The sequence below is a fragment of the Ursus arctos genome, unplaced genomic scaffold, assembly GCF_023065955.2.
Source record: "Ursus arctos isolate Adak ecotype North America unplaced genomic scaffold, UrsArc2.0 scaffold_13, whole genome shotgun sequence".
Taxonomy (NCBI): Eukaryota; Metazoa; Chordata; class Mammalia; order Carnivora; family Ursidae; genus Ursus; species Ursus arctos.
Window position 1 is genome coordinate 50150879 of NW_026622797.1, and position 20808 is coordinate 50171686.

General features: G+C 37.5%; 1 protein-coding gene across 1 annotated transcript in view; it reads left to right on the forward strand.

The window, feature by feature from the left end:
- The window catches only part of SESN1 (sestrin 1), a 110742-nt gene that overhangs the window by 45566 nt on the left and 44368 nt on the right, over positions 1–20808 (forward strand). The window lies entirely within an intron of this gene.

Sequence of the window (20808 nt, forward strand, 5' to 3'; positions counted from 1 at the left end):
TTCTTGCATATCATGCCTCACATTAACTTGTTTATTTAAGAGACATTTCTTATCTACCCCATGCACTGGGGAAACAGATAAGACAAAGACCTCACTCTCCAGGAGCTCACAAGGCAGAGGGGGAGATAGACAGGTAAACAGACCATTGTAATGTATAGTGATAAGCCCTCTGAAGGAAGATTCTGCTGAGGACTTTGAACGGTTGGAAATAAGGCAACACAGAAAGTGAATGATCAAGAAAGAGTCTGTAGAAGAGTGAAAGCCACGACTGGCTCCTGAAGCCGAACTGAGGAGTAGCCAGTTAAAGAGTTAGAAGATAAGGTGCTCCAGTCAGAGATTAGCATGCACAACAGCACAGAATCATAGAGTTACCATGTCTGAGAAACTGTAGGTTGAACTCAGTATGATTGGAGAGGTAGTCAGAGACAAGATCCAAATGGGAATTGTATGCCATGTGAAGAATCTGGATTTTATTTTGAAAGTAAGGGGAGCCTATGAAGGATTGTAATATCATAGATCTGCAATTTAGAAAGATTGCTCCCGTGTGATGGAGGCATGGACAAGGAGATAGAAAAGAGGCTGCTCTTGTAATCCAGGAGAGATATAGACGGGGACCCCTCTGATGGGGCTGGGGTTGAGAGTAAGGAAATAGAGTTGACAGTTTTTAGGTTGTGGAATATTCAGAACTTGGCAACAGATTAGTAAAGGAGACATTGAAGCCTAGATAAGGACTTGCAGGTTTCTGCAACTGGATAACTGGATGTGTGATGAGGCCTTCATGGAAAAAATATAAGAAGTACTGTAGTGGCACTAATGGGAGAAAGCTGATGAGTTTGGCTTTTAATGTGTTAGATTTGAGATGGCTGTGAGATAACAAGGTGAAGTATATTAGGCAGCTGGATAAATGGGTCTCAAATCCTGGAGAAAAGCCTGAGATGTAATTATAGCCTTGATCAGTATTCGTTGTTGAAGTTATGTAAGAATGAGATCACCAGGGAGAAGATATTACAATAAGAAGAAGGCTGAGGATGGATAAAACACTGGAGAACATCTACTTATAAGAAAACAGCAGAGGGAGAAGAATCCATAAAGGAGATTGATATTGAGTGGCCAGAAATAGAGGATGAAACCGGAAAGAGGATATTATCCCAGATACTAAGGGAAGAGAGACTTCAGAAAAGAATTGATCAGCATTGTCAATTGTGGAAGAAGTGAAGTAAAATGAGACCTTTATGGTATCAGTGCCTGGGATGGAAGTAAAAAAAAAAAAAAAAAAGGAAGCAATGGGGCAGTGTCTGATAGACCTAAGAAGAGGAAAACCCTAAAATAGCCAACAAATATTAATTGGAAAATACAGATAGGTAAGTACAAAAGGTCCACCATAAGAAGAACCAAATAGACTGGAGTGGTATAGCTCTAATGAACTCTTAAAACTGACCTTTCTGTGACTTCTTTCTAGGACATGGTCCTGTAGTTGCTAGGAATAGAATAAAAATGAGCAGAATAAGGGCAATAGAGATGAAAGGAAAAGAAAGTCTATGGCAGAGAAGAATGCAGCCCCCAAAAGAAAGCAAACTGCTATAGTTTTGAACACTACACAAAAACAACAGAAAATGGAATTCTGTGAAGTTAAAAAATTTATGCTGAGCCTATCTCATTCAAACAGTTCAAGAAAACTAATTTCACATAAAAATGAACAATATACAAAGTTATAAGAAAAAAGAATAAAAGTTGAATAATACCTACAGAAAATGAAAGCATGCTTAAAAGATTAGTCAAATACTGTAACCTACTGTTTCAAAACAAGTTAAAAGACATTAAGAAAATGATGTAACAAGTGAAAGAACAACAAAAATCAGAATTAGAGAAACTCAGAAGTGAGGTAACATAACTCGGCAAAGGATTGGAAGTAAAAGAAAAAATCATTACAAGAAACGGATTCAACTAGAAGGAACACGAGTCCAAATAAATAACGCCACAAGAGAAATTGAAGGTGGAAAAGAAGAAAACTTTAAAAATAGAAAAGAAATGGCAAAAAAATTTAAAATCTGTCACAGCCACTATGTATACATTACAGTATTGCTAACTGTAGTCACCATGCTATACATTAGATATCCAGAACTTACTTAAAACTAGAATTTAGTACCCTCTGACCAGTATCTCTCCATTTCCCCTACCCCTTCCCCCTGGCAACTACCATTCTATGAATTTGGGTTTCTTTAGATTCCATATATAAGTGATATCATGCAGTATTTTTTTTATCTGTCTGACTTTACTCTTTCTCTTTTTTTCTTTATTTGAAGTATTATTGACACACAATGTTACATTACTTTCAGGTGTACAACATAGTGATTTGACAACTCTAGACATTATATTCCAAGTGTAGCTACCATTGGTATTAATTTTTTAAATGTTTAGTAGAATTATCCAGTGAAAACACTTGGACTTGGAAATTTGCTTTTTAGACGTTTTTAAAAATCATAAATTCAATTTCCTTAATGGTTATAGGACTATTTATGTGATCTATTTCATAGTAGGTTAGTTGTGGTAGAACTTGATCCATTTCATTTAAATTGTCAAATTTATGAGTGTTCGTAGTACTCCCTTATTTGGTCTCTGCAGGTTCTTTAATACTAATCTTCTATTTCATTCCTGATACTGGTAATTTGTGTCTTCTCTCACTTGCTCATCTGTCAGTGTTGCTAGAGATTTTTCAATTTTTTTTTTCTTTTCAAAGGACCAGCACTTGGTGTCATTCATTTTTCTCTATTTTTCTTTTTATAGTTTCACTTAATTTTGTTTTTGTCTTTATTCCCTTCCTTCTGCTTATTTCTCAGTTTATATTGCTCTTCTTTCTGTAGGTTCTTGAGATAGGAACTTAAATTATTAATTTAAAAATTTCCTCTTTCCTAATGTATGCATATAGTGTTATAAATGCCCCTCTCACCATTGTTTTAGCTAGGTCCCCCAAATTTTGATATGTTGTATTTTCTTTTTTTTCAGTTCAGTGCATTTAAAAATTTTCCCTTGATACTTTTTCTTTTACCATGAATTATGTATGTGTGCTATTTAGTTTCCAAATTTCCATTTTCCTATTATCTTTATGTTATTTATTTCTAGTTCGATTTTATTGTGATCAGAGGACACACTTTGTATTATTTCAGTTCTTTTAGATTTGTTGGAGTTTGCTCTATAGCCATGATATGATCAGTTCGGGTTTATATTCCTTGGCTTGTGACGAGAATATGTATTCTGTTGGTGGAGTGTTCTCTAAGTGTTGATTAAATCCTGTTGGTTGGTAGCATTGTTGAGATTCTTCTACATCTTTGCTAATTTCTGTCCAGTTCTATCAGTTGTTGAGAGAAGGATGTTGGTGTCCAACTATAATTATGGATTTGTCTATTTTTTTCTTTCAGTTCTTTCAGGTTTTGCTTCATATATTTTTTGTCTCTCTTTGGTAAATCCTCATTTAAGACTACTTTATCTTCTCAGTGGATTGATCCTTTTTATTGTGATATAATATTCATATCTCTCTCTCCCTCTCTCATAATTTCTTTGCTCTGACATCTATGCTACCTGATGTTAATATAGCCATTTCTGTCTTTACAAAAAAGATGTAAAATATACATAAAATTGACCATCTTAAACATTTTTAACTGCATAGTTTGGTGGCATTAAGTACATTCACCCTGTTGTGCTACCATCACCACTGTCCATCTTCAGTACTTCTTGATTTATTTTGGTTAATGTTTCCATGATATATCTTTCTCTATTCTCTATTTTCAACCTGCCTATATTATATTTGAAGTGTCTTGTAGGCAGCATTATGGTTGGGTCATGTTTTAAAGTCTACTCTGACAACCTCTATCTTCTAATTGGTATAGCAGACCATTTATATTTAATATAGTTATTGATATGTCAGGGCTTACCTTTGCCATTTTATTTTTTTGTTTTCTGTTCTCTTCATTCATTTTTATTTCCTTTTTACTGCCTTTCTTTTTTTTTAAGATTTATTTATTTTAGAGAAAGCACATGGCAGGAGAGGGGCAGAGGGAGAGGGAGAGAGAGTCTTAAGCAGACTCCATACTTGGAGTCCCATGCAAGGCTCAATCTCACGATCCTGAGATCATGACCTGAGCCAAAACCAAGAGTCCATCACCACACCTACTGTGCCACCAGGAGCCCCCCTTTTTACTGCCTTTCTTTGGGCCATTTGAATTATTTTAGGATTCTGTTTTGATTTCTCTATAGGTTTTTCTTTTTTTTTTTTTTTTAAGTATCTCTTTGCATAGGTCTCTTAATGTTTGTTCTAAGTACTATATTATATATTCACAACTTATCACAGCCTACTGGTGCTATCCTTTTACTAGCTTGAATGAAGTGTAAAAACTACCTCACTGTATGTTTTTTTGCTCTCACCTATTTATAATTGCCTTAAATATTCCCTCAGTATCCATTTAGTGCCACATCAGACAGTATTATAATTTTTGCATCAAATGATCCAACATAATTTAGAAAACTTGAGGAGAAAGAAAGCCTACTGATAGAACCATATTTTTGCTGACTGTGTTCTTCCTTCCTCCCTGATAGTCCAGGGCTCTTTCTTTTGTTATTTTTGTTTAAGAACTTTCTTTATTCTTCTATTGTTAACAAATTCTTTTTGTTTTTCTTTACCTGAGAATGTCTTGGTTTCCCTCTTCACTCTTGATGGATCTTCTCACTGGATATAGAATTCTAGGTTGATTATTCTTTTCTTTCAGCACTTGTACAACTTCCTTCTGGTTTCTGATGAGAAATATGTATTTCAAGTTGTTTTTCCCTGTAGGTAAAGTGTCATTTCTCTCACTGGTTTCAAGAGTTTTTTCTTTGTCTTTATTTTTCAGAAGCGACTATGATGTGTCTTGGTGTTGGGTTTATCCTGTTTGGGGTTCACTCAGCTTCTTTAATTTGTAGGCTTATGTCTTTTGCCAAACTTGGTAAGTTTTCAGCCGTTATTTCTTCCAGCACTTTTTCAGTCCTACCATCTTAGCTGTTTTGAGATTCCAGTGATAAAAATGTTAGATTTTTGTTACCCACAGGTTTTTGAGGCTCTGTTTTTGGCTGTTTTCTCTATTGTTCAGATTGGGTAATTTCTGTCATTCTGTCTTCTGGTGGATTTTTTTCTCTGTCTACTCCATTTTGCTGTTGAGTTCATCCGTTGAGTTTGTATTTCAGTTATTGTATTTTTTAGTCCTAAAATTTCCCTTTGGTTTTTCCTTATAACTTTTATTTCTTTGCTGAGACTTTATATTTTATCACTTGTTTCAAGTGTTTTATAATTGCTTAAGAACTTTTACGATGGCTGCTTTAAAACAATTCTAACATCTCTGTCATCTGAGTGTTGGCATCTATAGATTGTCTTTTTTTCACTCAGTTTAAGATCTTCATGGTTCTCGGTATGACAAATAATTTTCTACTAAAATCTGTAGATTTGGGGTTTTACATTATGAAACTCTGAATCTTTCTTAAATATTCTGTTTTAGTTGGTTTTGTCTAGCATTTCTCCAGTAGGGGAAAGAGCAGGCACTGCCTCCTTTCATGGTGGAGGTAGAAATTCATGGTCCCCACTTGGCCTGCATCAGCACCCAAGCAGAGGGATGAGGGGAACTCCTTGTTACTTCTGGGAAGAGGTGCAAGTTCCAGCTCTCTGCCAGCCTCCTATGATACCTTCCTGGCTGGAAAAAGTAGGAGTGCCTTGTTACTGCTCCCATGGCACAATAAGGTAGAGGTAACCTCATTACCACTGAGCTATGTTGAGAGTCCTGATGTTCCTCTAGGTCTCCTTTGACGCTACCCTAGAAGAGAAGGAGGGATTGTCATTTCTTCTGGTTTGAGTGGCTGTCCACATTCCCCTCTGTGGTGTCTTCCACTGACATTGCCATTGGTGGGTGGGTTGGAGGATGAGGAGCGTTACTCCCCAGTGGGGATAAAAGTTCCAGCTTTTTTGTTTACTCAGCATTCTCTGACACTCTCCTGGCAGGGGATACCTTGTTACAGTCTGGTAAGAGTGAATGTCTCGTCTTCCCACCTTAGCCTTTGCTGGTATAAGAGTAGGGCCACAATTTGTTGCGGTGATGCGTGGCAGTAGTAGTAGTGTTTGCAGTAGAGTGGCTATTTAAAAATGTTCTGTCTTGCTGAAACGGTCCGTACTGTGTTGCATTGCCTTTGCACTTTCTTTGCTTTTGACTTCTGTCAAAAATCAGTTACCCATATCTTTGGCCCTAATTATGGACTCTATTTTGTTCTGTTGATGTATATGTTCATTATTATGCAAATGTGTTTAGTTACTGTACCTTTATGTTGTTTTGGAATTAATTAATGTAGTTTCTCCCTTTTTATTAAAGATGTTTTGGCTATTTAAAAAAAATGTTCTGTCTTGGAAGACTGTCCCTTTTCTGGTCCTTTGACTAGAGAAAATAGGCTTTTATATTTCTTATTTATAATAATTCATCTAAAACATGGTTAGAAAAAACTCCGTTCCAGATAAGTCTAAATTTACAGTGTCTATATTATTTCAACGTTTTGTGGTAGGAAGACACAGGCACGTTGAATTCATATACTTGCAAATATATAATTTATGACAGATTTCCTACCTATTATGTATATTTGATAAAATATATCTTGTGTACCAAAAATCTTCCCATTTTTCAGTGGTACTTAAGCCAAAACTAGAAATATTTATGTACTTACCTATCTAAGCATTCATATATTCATCATCAGTATTTTAAATGGTTTGCATAAGCTCCTGGGTGTAAGGATGTTAAATGCATGGAAAATTATCTGCTGGGTTGTATTAATTTGATTAATTTATACCCTAGATCTATTGCCTTTTTCTTACTGCTGTTATTTAAAAGATCATTTGTCAATGCTCTGTTGGAATATTTTGCTATGAAGCTTTAAAACAGTTCAAGAATTATAACATGGTTTGGGGAAGGAGAGATCCCAGGATTCTTAGCTACACAGTCAATTCTAAACTGATCATTGCTACATTCTTAAAATATATTATTCACATAATAATTATGGGCCCTATCATTTTCCCATGACATGAGGAATTTTTATAATTGCACTTTGATTCTATGTTCTGGAAACTTCTACCATTTATTTCTTGCCCTCAAAAATCCCTCCTTTGGCTCAGTGGTTACTCGTTAATGGCACAAGTATTTATACAGGTGATTTCTGAGTTGTTTTTGGAAAGAAGAAATGGTAAAATACCTGCTATTTTTATGTTTCAACTTAAAATGATGCACGCTCTGCAAACGGAGGATATATTACTTAAAAATTATATTAGTTTGTCATATAGATGGTTAACATTTCATTTGTTTTTAAGAAGTTAAAATCAAGGAAGTGATACCAAGGACTCCTGTTTTAATTTAATCATTATAGCAAAACACCTGATGTAATTTGCTGGAGTTCCCCCAAGAGTCCTTGGACAAATGTTTACACAAACAATAAAGTGGCATAACTCAATTGATAAATTCATAACAACTTTCCCACATTTAACAACTAAGCTGACAGAGAAATCAAAAGCCTAAACATCAAATATGACCCTTTCATCCTTTTTCAACACCCATCACTGCCTGAAAAACCTTCAGTCTGATACTTTTATGCCTAATTAAAGACACTTAAGTACAACAAAAAGGGATATCCTATAAATGAGAGGAGACCTACCAAACTGAATTATTTCTTCTGTGAAAAAAGGGGAAGTTGTTTTGTTGTTATTGTTGCTTTAATAACTTTCATTAGTGGTATAGCTGAGGACTAGCAATTCAAATAATAATCTTTAATCCTATGACTGAAGGTTTCATGCTAGAGATAATACTTGGTATCAATAGGCCATGTGTTTCCGGTTAGTTGTTTTCCCAGTCATGGTTCCTGAGTGAGCTCAGCCACCTAGATTCTCTCATAGTCCTCCGTTTGCACTGATGGTACGTACACACATTTGGGAAAGCCCAGCCACAGCTGTGGTGCAGTGTGTGGCCATGAAATAACCCCCCTCAACTGTGCTTCCTCCTCTCTCCCATCCTTGCCTCCTTTTCAGATTGGAACCCACAATAATTCACTTGACGGACGTATTTTCTGCATGAACAAGACTATAGTTAGGGGAAAAAAAAATATCAACAAGGTTTTTGAAAAACTGAATTTGTAGCCAAAACATCTCTTCTTAATTGAAACTTAGTTTGTAAATTTATGAAAGTACTTGTCCCCATTTCTATCAACTTTATTTTGCTATATAGGTGAACCAGTTTAGAATCTGTAAGTGTTAAATTGTGTTTCTATAATTTGGTATCTAAGGATTTTTAGTCCTGGTCCTAGGACTATGCCCCTTCCACCTGAGGTGTTTCAGCAGTACTTATCAAGAGAAACATAGCTAGTACCTGCTGGCAGTACTGAATAAGAAGAGTTTATAAGATAGCTCCATGATTTGCAATTTGATGTTCTTGCCTCCAAGTTACTATAATATGGACCTCATCTTGAACTGAAGTAAAATATAAAGATGACACTTTGACACTAATAGTCACTATTTGCAAAAGAGAAGGGAAATTACAGTAAACTCTGTTAACTGTCATGCTTGAGAATGTGGGAGGTTATGATTAATAAGCTCTCATGACTTAAACGTTTTATGCAGCATATGCATATCTATACTCTAAACAAGTTTGTAAAGTAGGGACAGTTTATCTTTGGCCATTGTTTTTCCCCACTCCCACTATGGAGTCCTTCCTTGCTCTCAGAGAATATTCCTGTTCCTTTTGTCCTAAGATGCCATCAAAACCTACTTTTTTATAGTTTTTATTTTAATCACCCAATGCTCATCACAGGTGCACTCAATCTCCATCACCTATTTTACCCATTCCCCCACCCACCTCCCCTCTGGTAACTGTCAGTTCTCTATAGTTAAGAGTCTATTTCTTGATTTGTCTCCCTTTTTTTTTTTTTCCTCTTTGCTCATTTGTTTTCTTAAATTTCACTTATGAGTGAAATCATATGGTATTCATCTTTCTGTGACTGACCTATTTCGCTTAGCATAATACTCTCTAGCTCCATCCATGTCGTTGCAAATGGCAAGATTTCATTCTGTTTTATGGCTGAATGTGTGTGTATATATACAGGTAACATACGTACTCATATATATAGACATATAAAGTGTAGCTATTCATCACTTGATGGACACTTGGGCTGCTTCCATAGTTTATCGATTATCTATTGTAGATAATGCTGTTGTAAACATAGCGGTGCATATATCCCTTTGAATTAGTGTTTTCATAGGCTTTGAGTAAATACCCAGTAGTATGATTCCTGGATTGTAGGGTAGTTCTATTTTAACTTTTTGAGAAGCCTCCATACTGTTTTCCAGAGTGGCTGCACCCGTTCTGCATTCCCACCAATAGTGCAAGAGGGTTCTCCTTTCTCTACATCCTCACCAGCACCTGTTGTTTCTTGTGTTGTTGATTTTAGCCATTCTGATATGTATGAGGTGATATCTCATTGTAGTTTTGATTTGCATTTCCCTGATGATAAGTGGGATGATGAGCATCTTTTCATGTGTCTCTTGACCATCTGGACATCTTTGAAGAAATGTCTGTTCATGTTTTTTGCCCATTTTTAAATTGGATTATTTGGGTTTTGGGCTTTGAGTTTTATAAGTTCTTTATTTTGGATATGAACTCTATCAGATCTGTGACTTGCAAATATCTTCTCCCATTCAATAGGTTGCCTTTTAGTTTTGTTGATTGTTTCCTTTGCTGTGCAGAAGTTTTTTATTTTGATGAGGTCCTGATTATTTTTGCTTTTGTTCAGTTTCTTTCATCAATGTTTTATTGTTTTCAGAGTATAGGTCTTTCACCTCTTTGGTTAGGTTTATTCCTAGGTATTTTATTATTTTTGGTGTAATTATAAATGGGATTGTTTTCTTAATTTCTCTTTCTGCTGCTTCATTATTGGTATGTAGAAATGCAATAGATTTGTATGGATTGATTTTGTTTCCTGCAACTTTACTGAATTTGTGTATCAGTTGTAGGAGTTTTTTGATGGAATCTTTTGCGTTTTCCATGTATAGTAGCATGTCATCTGCAAATAGTGAGTTTTAGTTCTTTCTTACCAATTTGGATGTCTTTTATTTCCCTCTATTGTCTGATTGCTGTGGCTAGGTCTTCTAGTACTTTGTTGAATAAAAGTGGTAGAGTAGACATCCTTGTCTTGTTTCTGACCTTAGGGGAAAGGCTCTCAGTTTTTCCCCATTGAGGATGATGTTAACTGTGAGTTTTTCATAGATGGCCTTTATTATGTTGAGGTATATTCCTTGTAAACATACTTTGTTAAGGGTTTTTATCATGAGTGAATATTGTACTTTGTCAAATGCTTTTTCTGCATCTATTTTTTTAAAACTTTTTTTATTTTAATTTTATTTATTTATTTGACAGAGAGACAGACAGTGAGAGAGGGAACACAAGCAGGGGGAGTGGGAGAGGAAGAAGCAGGCTCCCAGCGGAGCAGGGAGCCTGATGCAGGGCTCGATCCCAGAATGCTGGGATCACGCCCTGAGCCGAAGGCAGACGCTTAACGACTACGCCACTCAGGCACCCCTTTTTCTGCATTTATTGAAATAATCTTATGGTTGTTATCCTTTCTCATTGATGTGATGTATCACGATTGATTTGCAAATATTGAACCATCCTTGCAACCCAGGAATAAATCCCACTTGATCATGGTGAATGACTTTTTTACTGTGTTCTTGGATTGGGTTTGCTAGTATTTTGTTGAAGATTTTTGCGTCTGTGTTCATCAGAGATATTGGCCTGTAGATCTTTTCTTTTGTGATGTCTTTACCTGGTTTTGGTATCAAAGTGATACTGGCTTCATAGAATGAATTTGGGAATTTTTGCTTCCTTTGGTATTTTTTGAAATAGTTTGAGGGGAATAGGTATTAACTCTTCTTTAAGTGTTTGGTGGAATTTGACTGTGAAGCCATCTGGTCGTGACTTTTGTTTGTTGGGAGTTTTTGATTACTGGGTCAATTTATTTGCTGGTATTCAGTCTGTTCAAATTTTCTATTTCTTCCTGTCCAGTTTTGGGAGGTTATATATGTTTCTAGGAATTAATCCGTTTCTTCTAGGTTGTCCAATTTGTCCATAATATTCTGTTATAACTGTTTGTATTTCTGTAGTGTTTGTTGTTATTTTCCCCCCGCTCACTTGTGATTTTATTTATTTGGGTACTTTGTCTTTTTTTCTAGGTAAGTCTGAGTAAAGGTTTATCAATTTTATTCTTTTTTTTTTTTTTTTCAAAGAACCAGCTCCTGGTTTCCTTGATCTGTTGTGGTTTCTTAGTTTCTATTTCATTTATTTCTGCTCTAATCTTTATTGTTTCCGTCTTTCTGCTGGTTTTAGGTTTTGTTTGTTGTTCTTTTTATAGGTCCTTTAAATGCAATGTGGGATTTTTCCTCTTGATGTAGGCCTGTATTGCTGTAAACTTCCCTCTTAGAACCACTTTTGCTATGTCTCAAAGGTTTTGAACTGCTATGTTTTCATTTTCATTTATTTCCATGTACTTTTTAATTTCTTCTTTTATTTCCTGGTTGACCCATGCATTTTTTAATAGCAGGTTATTTAACCTTCATGTATTTGTGGTCTTTCCAGATGTTTTCTTGTGGTTGACCCCTAGTTTCATAGCATTGTGGTCAGAAAAGATGCACATCAAAACCTACTTTTGAGACACCTGGTGGCTTAGTTAAGCATCTGCCTTCGGCTCAGGTCATAATCTTGGGGTCGGTCCTGAGATAGAGCCCTGCATCCCATGGGCCTCCCTGCTCAGCAGGGAGTCTGATTCTCCCTCTCCCTGTGCCCATCCCCCTGCACTCTCTCTCTCTCAAATAAATCAATAAAATCTTAAAAAAAAAAACAAAAACTACTTTTAAGGAAGGAACTGACCCTTGCAGTGGAGGTTAACATCATTCATAGATTTAACTTATGCAAATGCAACTATTCTTGCTCATCAAAAACTTTTAAATGTAAGACAGAAAATGTTTTTGATGTAGAGGGGAGTTAAGATGGCAGAGGAGTAGGAGACCCCTTTTTCAGCCAGTCCCCTGAGTCGAGTTGGATAGGTACCAGACCAGCCTGAACATCCACGGAATCAGCATGAGACGCAGGAAGATACATCTGGATCTCTACAAATGAACATCTCCAGCGCTGAGTATTGAGGTACGAAGCAGGGAGCCATGAAACCACGCACAGATATCGGAAGATAAACAGAAGGGGGAGGGAGCCGCTGCGTTTGGGCGCCGGGAAGCGGTAGCCACCTGCACGGGGGAGCGGGCGGACTCGTGGACCTGCACCCGCGAGAGAGCAGACTGAGACCATGAGCCGGGGAGCACACGCCACCAGACTGAAAACCGGAGCTCCAGTGCGCTCACTGGAACCAGACTGAGACCGGGAGCTCCGGAGCACGCAGGGCGGCTGGCGGCTGGCGGTGTTAGAAACACAAAGGACAGAGACGCGCCGGCCCTGGAAGTGAGGGCTGGGACGCTGGGTGTGGGGCGCACATCCCGGGACGCTGCAGGGTTGAGCAGCACCAACAGAAACAGAGTTAAAGTGGCCAGAACATCAGTGGAGAACGGTCCGTGATCCCTCTGTTCTGAGACAGAGGCTGAGATTCGGCCACTGCTGCTCTGACTCTCAGAAGAGGCACAGCAAACCGCCAGGGAAAGCTGCCAGAGAACAAAAGCCTGGAAATACCGGCTCACAGTATGCCCATCCCCATCCCCCCTCGCAGGGGACACAGAGACTCTGCACAAACAGGGTTGCCTGAGTATCGGCACGGCAGGCCCATCCCCCAGAAGGCAGGCTGAAAAGTCAAGAAGCCCACATCCCTAAGATCCCTATAAAACAAGTGCGCACGGCCTGGGTCCCAGTCAATAATTTGGGCTCTGGACAACCCCGCAACCTCCCCTCATCAGAATGACGAGAAGGAGAAATCCCCCCCAGCAAAGAAAAGACAATGAGTCTGTGGCCTCTGCCACAGAACTAAGGGATGTGGATATAACCAAATTATCAGAAATGGAATTCAGAGTAACAATAGTCAAGATGATGTGTAGACTTGAAAAAAGTATTAACGAAAATGTTAATGAGAATATGGAATCTCTTAGGGCGGAAATGAGAGCGAATCTGGCAGAAATTAAAAATTCTATGAGCCAAATGAAGTCAAAACTGGAGGCTCTGACGGCCAGAGTGAATGAGGCAGAAGGACGTATCAGCGAATTGGAGGATGGGTTAGTAGAAGAGAAAGCTAAAATAGAATCTGGACTCAAAAAAAAATCCATTCTCATAAATATAGGCTACGGGAGATTACTGACTCAATAAAACATTCCAGTGTCAGAATCATCGGCATCACCGAGGGGGTGGAGAAAAACAGAGGTCTAGAAGAGATATTTGAACAAATTATAGCTGAAAACTTCCCTAATCTAGCAAGGGAAACAAACATTCGTGTCCAAGAGGCAGAGAGGACCCCTCCCAAGCTCAACCACAACAAACCTACGCCACGTCACGTCATAGTGCAATTCGCAAATATTAGATCTAAGGATACAGTATTGGAAGCGGCCAGGGCAAAGAAATCTCTCACGTACCAAGGCAAAGGTATCAGAATTATGTCAGACCTGTCTACACAGACCTGGAATGAGAGACAAGGTTGGGAGGGGCATTTTTAAAGCTCTTTTAGAGAAAAACATGCAGCAAAGGATCCTTTATCCAGCAAGGCTGTCATTCAGAATTGATGGAGAAATAAAGACCTTCCAGAATCGCCAGTCATTGACCAATTTCGTAACCACGAAACAGGAGATATTAAGGGGGGGTTCTATAAAAGTAAAAAGGCCCCAAGAGTGATACAGAACAGAAAGTCACAATCTATAGAAACAAAGACTACTGGCAACATGGCATCATTAAAATCATATCTCTCAATAATCAGTCTCAATGTAAATGGCCTAAATGCTCCCATAAAATGCCACAGGGTTGCAGATTGGATAAAAAGACATGACCCATCCATTTGCTGTCTACAAGAGACTCATTTTGAACCTAAAGATACATTCAGACTGAAAGTAAAGGCATGGAATACATCTTTCACACCAATGGACCTCAAAAGAAAGCTGGGGTAGCAATTCTCATATCAGACAGATTGGATTTTAAACTAAAGACTATAGTTAGAGACACAGAAGGGCACTATATTATTCTTAAAGGATGTATCCAACAAGTGGATATGACAATTATAAATATATATGCCCCCACTAGGGGAGCAGCAAGATACACGAGCCAACTCTTAACCAGAATAAAGAGACATATAGATAAAAATACATTAATAGTAGGGGACCTCAACACTCCACTATCAGAAATAGAGCACCCATGCAGAAAATTGACAAAGAAACAAGGGCTTTGAATGCCATACTCGACGAGTTGAACCTCATAGATATGTATAGAACACTACACCCAGAACTAAAGAATACTCATTCTATTCTAATTCCCATGGAACATTCTCAAGAATAGACCATGTTCTGGGTCACAAAACAGGTCTCAACCGATACCAAAAGACTGAAATTATTCCCTGCATATTCTCAGACCACAACGCTTTGAAATTGGAACTCAACCACAAGGAAAAATTTGGAAGAAACTCAAACACTTGGAGACTAAGAACCATCCTGCTCAGAAATGATTTGATAAACCAGGAAATCAAAAATCAATTTAAACAATTTATGGAGACCAACGAGAATGAAAACACAACGGTCCAAAACCTATGGGATACTGCATAGGCAGTCCTAAGGGAAAAATACAATGCCATCCAAGCGTCACTCAAAAGAACAGAAAAATCTAAAATGCAGTTTTTATATTCTCACCTCAAGAAGCTGGACAGCAACAGGGACAGGCCTAATCCACGCACGAGGAAGCAGTTGACCAAGATAAGAGCAGAAATCAATAAATTAGAGACCAGGAGTACAGTAGAGCAGATCAACAGAACTAGAAGCTGGTTCTTTGAGAGAATTAATAAAATTGACAGACCACTGGCAAGACTTATCCAAAAGAATAGAGAAAGGAGCCAAATTAATAAAATTATGAATGAAAAAGGAGAGGTCACAACCAACACCAATGAAATTGGAAGGATTATTAGAAACTTTTATCAACAGCTTTATGCCAATAAATTAAGCAATCTGGAAGAGATGGAGGACTTCCTGGAAACCTATAAACTACCAAGACTGAAACAGGAAGAAATTGATTTTTTAAACAGGCCAATTAATTATGAAGAGATTGAAACAGTAATAAACAATCTTCCAAAAAACAAAACTCCAGGCCCAGACGGTTTTCCTGGGGAATTCCACCAAACATCCAAAGAAGAAATAATACCTATTCTCCTAAAGCTATTTCAAAAAATAGAAACAGAAGGAAAGCTACCAAACTCATTCTATGAGGCCAATATTACCTTGATCCCCAAACCAGGCAAAGACCCCCTCAAAAAGGAGAATTACAGACCGATTTCCCTAATGAATATGGACGCCAAAATCCTCAACAAGATCCTGGCTAATAGAATCCAACAGTACATTAAAAGGATTATCCATCATGACCAAGTGGGATTCATCCCTGGGATGCAAGGGTGGTTCAACATTCGCAAATCAATCAATGTCATAGATTTTATCCAGAAAGAAAAATTCAAAAATCATATGATTCTCTCAATAGATGCAGAAAAAGCATTTGACAAAATACAGCATCCTTTCCTGATTAAAACCCTTCAGAGTATAGGGATAGAAGGTACATTCCTCAATCTCATACAAAGCATCTATGAAAAGCCTACAGCAAATATCATTCTCAATGGGGAAAAGCTGGAAGCCTTTCCCTTAAGATCAGGAACACGACAAGGATGTCCACTCTCGCCACTATTATTCAACATAGTACTAGAAGTCCTTGCAACATCAATCAGACAACAAAAAGGGATGAAAGGTATCCAAATCGGCAGAGAAGAAGTCAAACTGTCTCTCTTCACAGATGACATGATACTCTATATGGAAAACCCAAAAGAATCCACTCCCAAACTATTAGAAGTTATAGAGCAATTCAGTAATGTGGCGGGTTACAAAATCAATGCTCAGAAATCAGTTGCATTTCTATACACGAATAATGAGACTGAAGAAAGAGAAATTAGGGAATCCATCCCATTTACAATAGCACCAAAAACCATACGTTACCTTGGAATTAACCAGAGACGTAAAGGACCTATATTCCAGAAACTATAAATCACTCTTGAAGGACATTGAAGAAGACACAAAAAGATGGAAAATATTCCATGCTCATGGATCGGAAGAATTAACATAGTTAAAATGTCCATGCTACCCAGAACAATCTACACTTTCAGTGCTATCCCGGTCAAAATACCAATGACGTTTTTCAAAGAACTGGAACAAACAGTCCTTAAATTTGTATGGAACCAGAAAAGGCCCCGAATCGCCAAGGAACTGTTGAAAAGGAAAAACAAAGCCGGGGGCATCACAATGCCGCATTTCGAGCTGTACTATAAAGCTGTGATCTCAAAGACAGCATGGTACTGGCACAAAAATAGACATATAGACCAGTGGAACAGAATAGAGAACCCAGAAATGGACCCTCGGGTCTTTGGGCAACTAATCTTTGATAAAGCAGGAAAAAAACATCCGGTGGAAAAAAGACAGTCTCTTCAATAAATGGTGCTGGGAAAATTGGACAGCTACATGCAAAAGAATGAAACTTGACCACTCTCTCACACCATACACAAAGATAAGCTCCAAATGGATGAAAGACCTCGATGTGAGACAGGAATCCATCAAAATTCTAGAGGAGAACATAGGCAGCAACCTCTACGACATCGGCCAAAACAACCTTTTCCATGACACATCTCCAAAGGCAAGAGAAACAAAAGATAAAATGAACTTGTGGGACTTCATCAAGATAAAAAGCTTCTGCACAGCCAAGGAAACAGTCAAAAAATCTAAGAGGCAGCCTATGGAATGGGAGAATATATTTGCAAATGATGCTACAGATAAAAGACTGGTATCCAAGATCTACAAAGAACTTCTCAAACTCAATACGCGAGAAACAAATAAATCATAAAATGGGCAGAAGATATGAACAGACACTTTCCAATGATGACATACAAATGGCTAACAGACACATGAAAAAATGTTCAAAATCATTAGCCATCAGGGAAATTCAAATCAAAATCACACTAAGATACCACCTTACGCCAGTTAGAATGGCAAAAATTGACAAGGCAAGAAACAACAATTGCTGGAGAGGATGTGGAGAAAGGGGATCCCTCCTACATTGTTGGTAACAATGCAAGTTGGTACAGCCACTCTGGAAAACAGTGTGGAGGTCCCTTAAAAAGTTAAAAATTGAGCTACCCTATGACCCAGCCATTGCACTACTGGGTATTTACCCCAAAGATACAGACGTAGTGAAGAGAAGGACCATATGCACCCCAATGTTCATAGCAGCGTTGTCCACAATAGCTAAATCGTGGAAGGAACCGAGATGCCCTTCAACAGATGACTGGATTAAGAAGTTGTGGTCCATATATACAATGGAATATTACTCAGCTATCAGAAAGAACGAATTCTCAACATTTGCTGCAACATGGACGGCACTAGAGGAGATAATGCTAAGTGAAATAAGTCAAGCAGAGAAAGACAACTATCATATGATTTCTCTCATCTATGGAACATAAGAACTAGGAAGATCGGTAGGGGAAGAAAGGGATAAAGAAAGGGTGGATAATCAGAAGGGGGAATGAAGCATGAGAGACTATGGACTATGAGAAACAAACTGAGGGCTTCAGATGGGAGGGGGGTGGGGGAATGGGATAGACCGGTGATGGGTAGTGAGGAGGGCACGTATTGCATGGTGCACTGGGTATTATACGCAACTAATGAAACATTGAACTTTACATCAAAAACCAGGGATGTACTGTATGGTGACTAACATAATATAATAAAAAAAAACATTAAAAAAAAAGAAAATATTTTTGATGTAAATATCATGGGCAATTCTGCCTGACATCCTGCTCAATGAATATATATCCCAAGTGAGTGTGAAATGAGAAACAGAAAGCTGTAGTGTTCTTCATTGATCTGAGTTCCTGCTGGCTTCTCATAGAGTGAGCTTCTCACCATTCCAAGGGTATTTCAGATGTTAAAAACGTGCTTTTTTATATAAGGCTCCTATGTACAAGCCAATCACTCCCAGCTTGTGCTGAACCAACTAAATAATCATTTGTTCTAATACTGGAGGACAAAATGTCTGCTTTGGACTTATTAAAAAGTGGTCTATCAGTCTCCATTCTGGTACCTTCCAAAGAGATTTTCAAGGATAATTTTATGTACATGATTTAACCTTACATGTCTATGTAAGGTTTGAATCCATTATATATCATTCAGAAAGTTTTCTCTTTTGCAGTGTATTTATATCTTAACAGGAAATAATGGAATTAATCTGCTTATGGATTTATAAACATTATTTAAACCTCACCTAAACATATATAAAAAAAAGACAACTATGTATCTTTTTACCATGTTCATCTCTGAGGAAGAACTTGGATGACGAGTTTTTATATGGTTTTTTTTTTTTTTGTAATAGCACTTCTAAAGTTACATCAAATAAGCAGCCACTTTACCAAATCCTAAGGTCAGCCCTGATTTTACACACAGATGTCCAAGTTTCTTAAAGCTATAATATGATAATACATTAACTTTAAAACTCAGTGTTTCACCTTTGGTTCTTATTTCTTTATCTATAGAATGAGAACATTGCCACTTAGACACTCTCCAAATTCCCATTCTAGCTTCATTCAGTTTAATTTATAATTATTCTAGCTCTGAAGTTCTGTGTTTATTATAGCTGTGGACTAGATGATGACTGTAATTTCACTGTTTATTCTGAGGTGTTTTAACACCTTGTGGTACTTGAGAGTCATCTCCATGAATTAAGATTGCCATAACTATTGCTATGAAAGGATACTAATTGGTAGAGAATTACAGTTTTTAGGGCCTAGTGATATTTACTATGTGAAATAAAAACATACTTTTTTGTATGTCCTAAATCCAATTTGAAAGATAAAACCAAAAAAACCCCCCCAATTTTTAGGATTTTGTTGTACAACATTTGAGCTAAAATTTTGATTGAAAAAATACATTTTTATAGAAAATAGTAGTTCAATATTGTTACATCACAGAATCTTAAAATAACATGGTTCATAAATGAAGTAACTTTTCTTTCTGGACTTATGGTCCATTGGGGAGGGAAAGATTTTTTTTTTACTGCCTAGAATGTTTTCATGCTTTTTTATGCTATATCAGGAATATAACAAGAGTTAGATTTTGGCTGCATGTTATTGATAGGGAGGGAGCCTGTAGAAACAGACAGGGGACTGTGATCAGTAAGAGTTTCCTGATTAAGGTGCTAAACAAAAACCAAAGAAAGTTTTTAAGCATCCTGTAAGCCTTTTTGCTCTGATGGGGCAGTGTTCTTCTTTTTCTCTGTCTCAGATTTGTAATTGTTTTTATTATTTTACTATGATTTTTTTTCTTATTAAGTAAACTCTACCTTCAACATGGGGCTTAAACTCATGACCCCAAAATCAAGAATTGCATGCTTTACCAACTGAGCCAGCCAGGTGCCCCTTACTAGGATTATTTTTAAAAGCATTTTTTTAAGAGAGAGAGAGGAGGGAGGCAGAGGGAGAGAGAGAGAATCTTAATCAAGCTCCACACCTAGCACAGAGCCTGATGTGGGGCTTGATCTTAGGACCTGAGATCACGACCTGAGCCGAAACCCAGTTGGTCACTCAACCGACTAAGCCATCCAGGTGCCCCAAGAACATTTTTTTTGGTTAGAAAGAGAACTGTAAGCAAACATATACTTTCCTAATGGAGAAAAGCTGAGAATAACATTGCTCAACTGGAAACAAGAAAGCTAAAATTGTGGTAGCACTTCCTCCAGGTATTTAGCTCAAGATTAAGCAGAGTTGTCTGAAAGTTAACAGGAAAAGAAACTACTTGTGATGTGTTAAAACCACAATCTAAGAAAAAAAAATTCTTAATGTCATATTGAGTATTAAGAACTAAATGTCAAACTGCTTTAGTATTATTTAATAATACACTTTCCCTCATCTAAGATAAAAACAATGATGACAAAGAAAAAACACCAAATCCCAACATAAGTTGCTGAGTTGCTTGATTTTTGGTTTTTGTTTTCATTTTTCTGGGGCCATGTGTCTAACAATAGTGGTACCGTTTTCGTATTTTAGGCAAAGTATGGCCTTCAGGTTTTCTATGTCTCACAAAGGGGCTACAGTCCAAAGTTTAGATTCATGTTAACTATTTGAAACTCTGACTTATTTTCTTACTCTGACAAATCCTAAAGACAATCCATTAAAGCCAATTTTATCTGCGTGAGGTTGCTGAACTATAGATTTGGTAGCATAAACGATGTTTGCATTCTATTACAGTAGCAGTTCTACGAGATATTTTAACTGGGGATTTCAACTGCACTCCCTTCTCATTCTCTGGAATCACCTCTTCCCTCAGGAGACACTGATAGAAGTAAAGTTCCAGTGAGAGATAGGAAGAGGCTAGAAGTTCTGAATGGGGGCTAAAATTGGGAATAATTGTAAGGAGCCTTTTGAAGGTTTCTGAAGGTCTTTGCTTTTAGCAATGCAAAAGGCAGATATAATAATAATGAGGGTAGGAATGCCTGGGTGGCTCAGTTG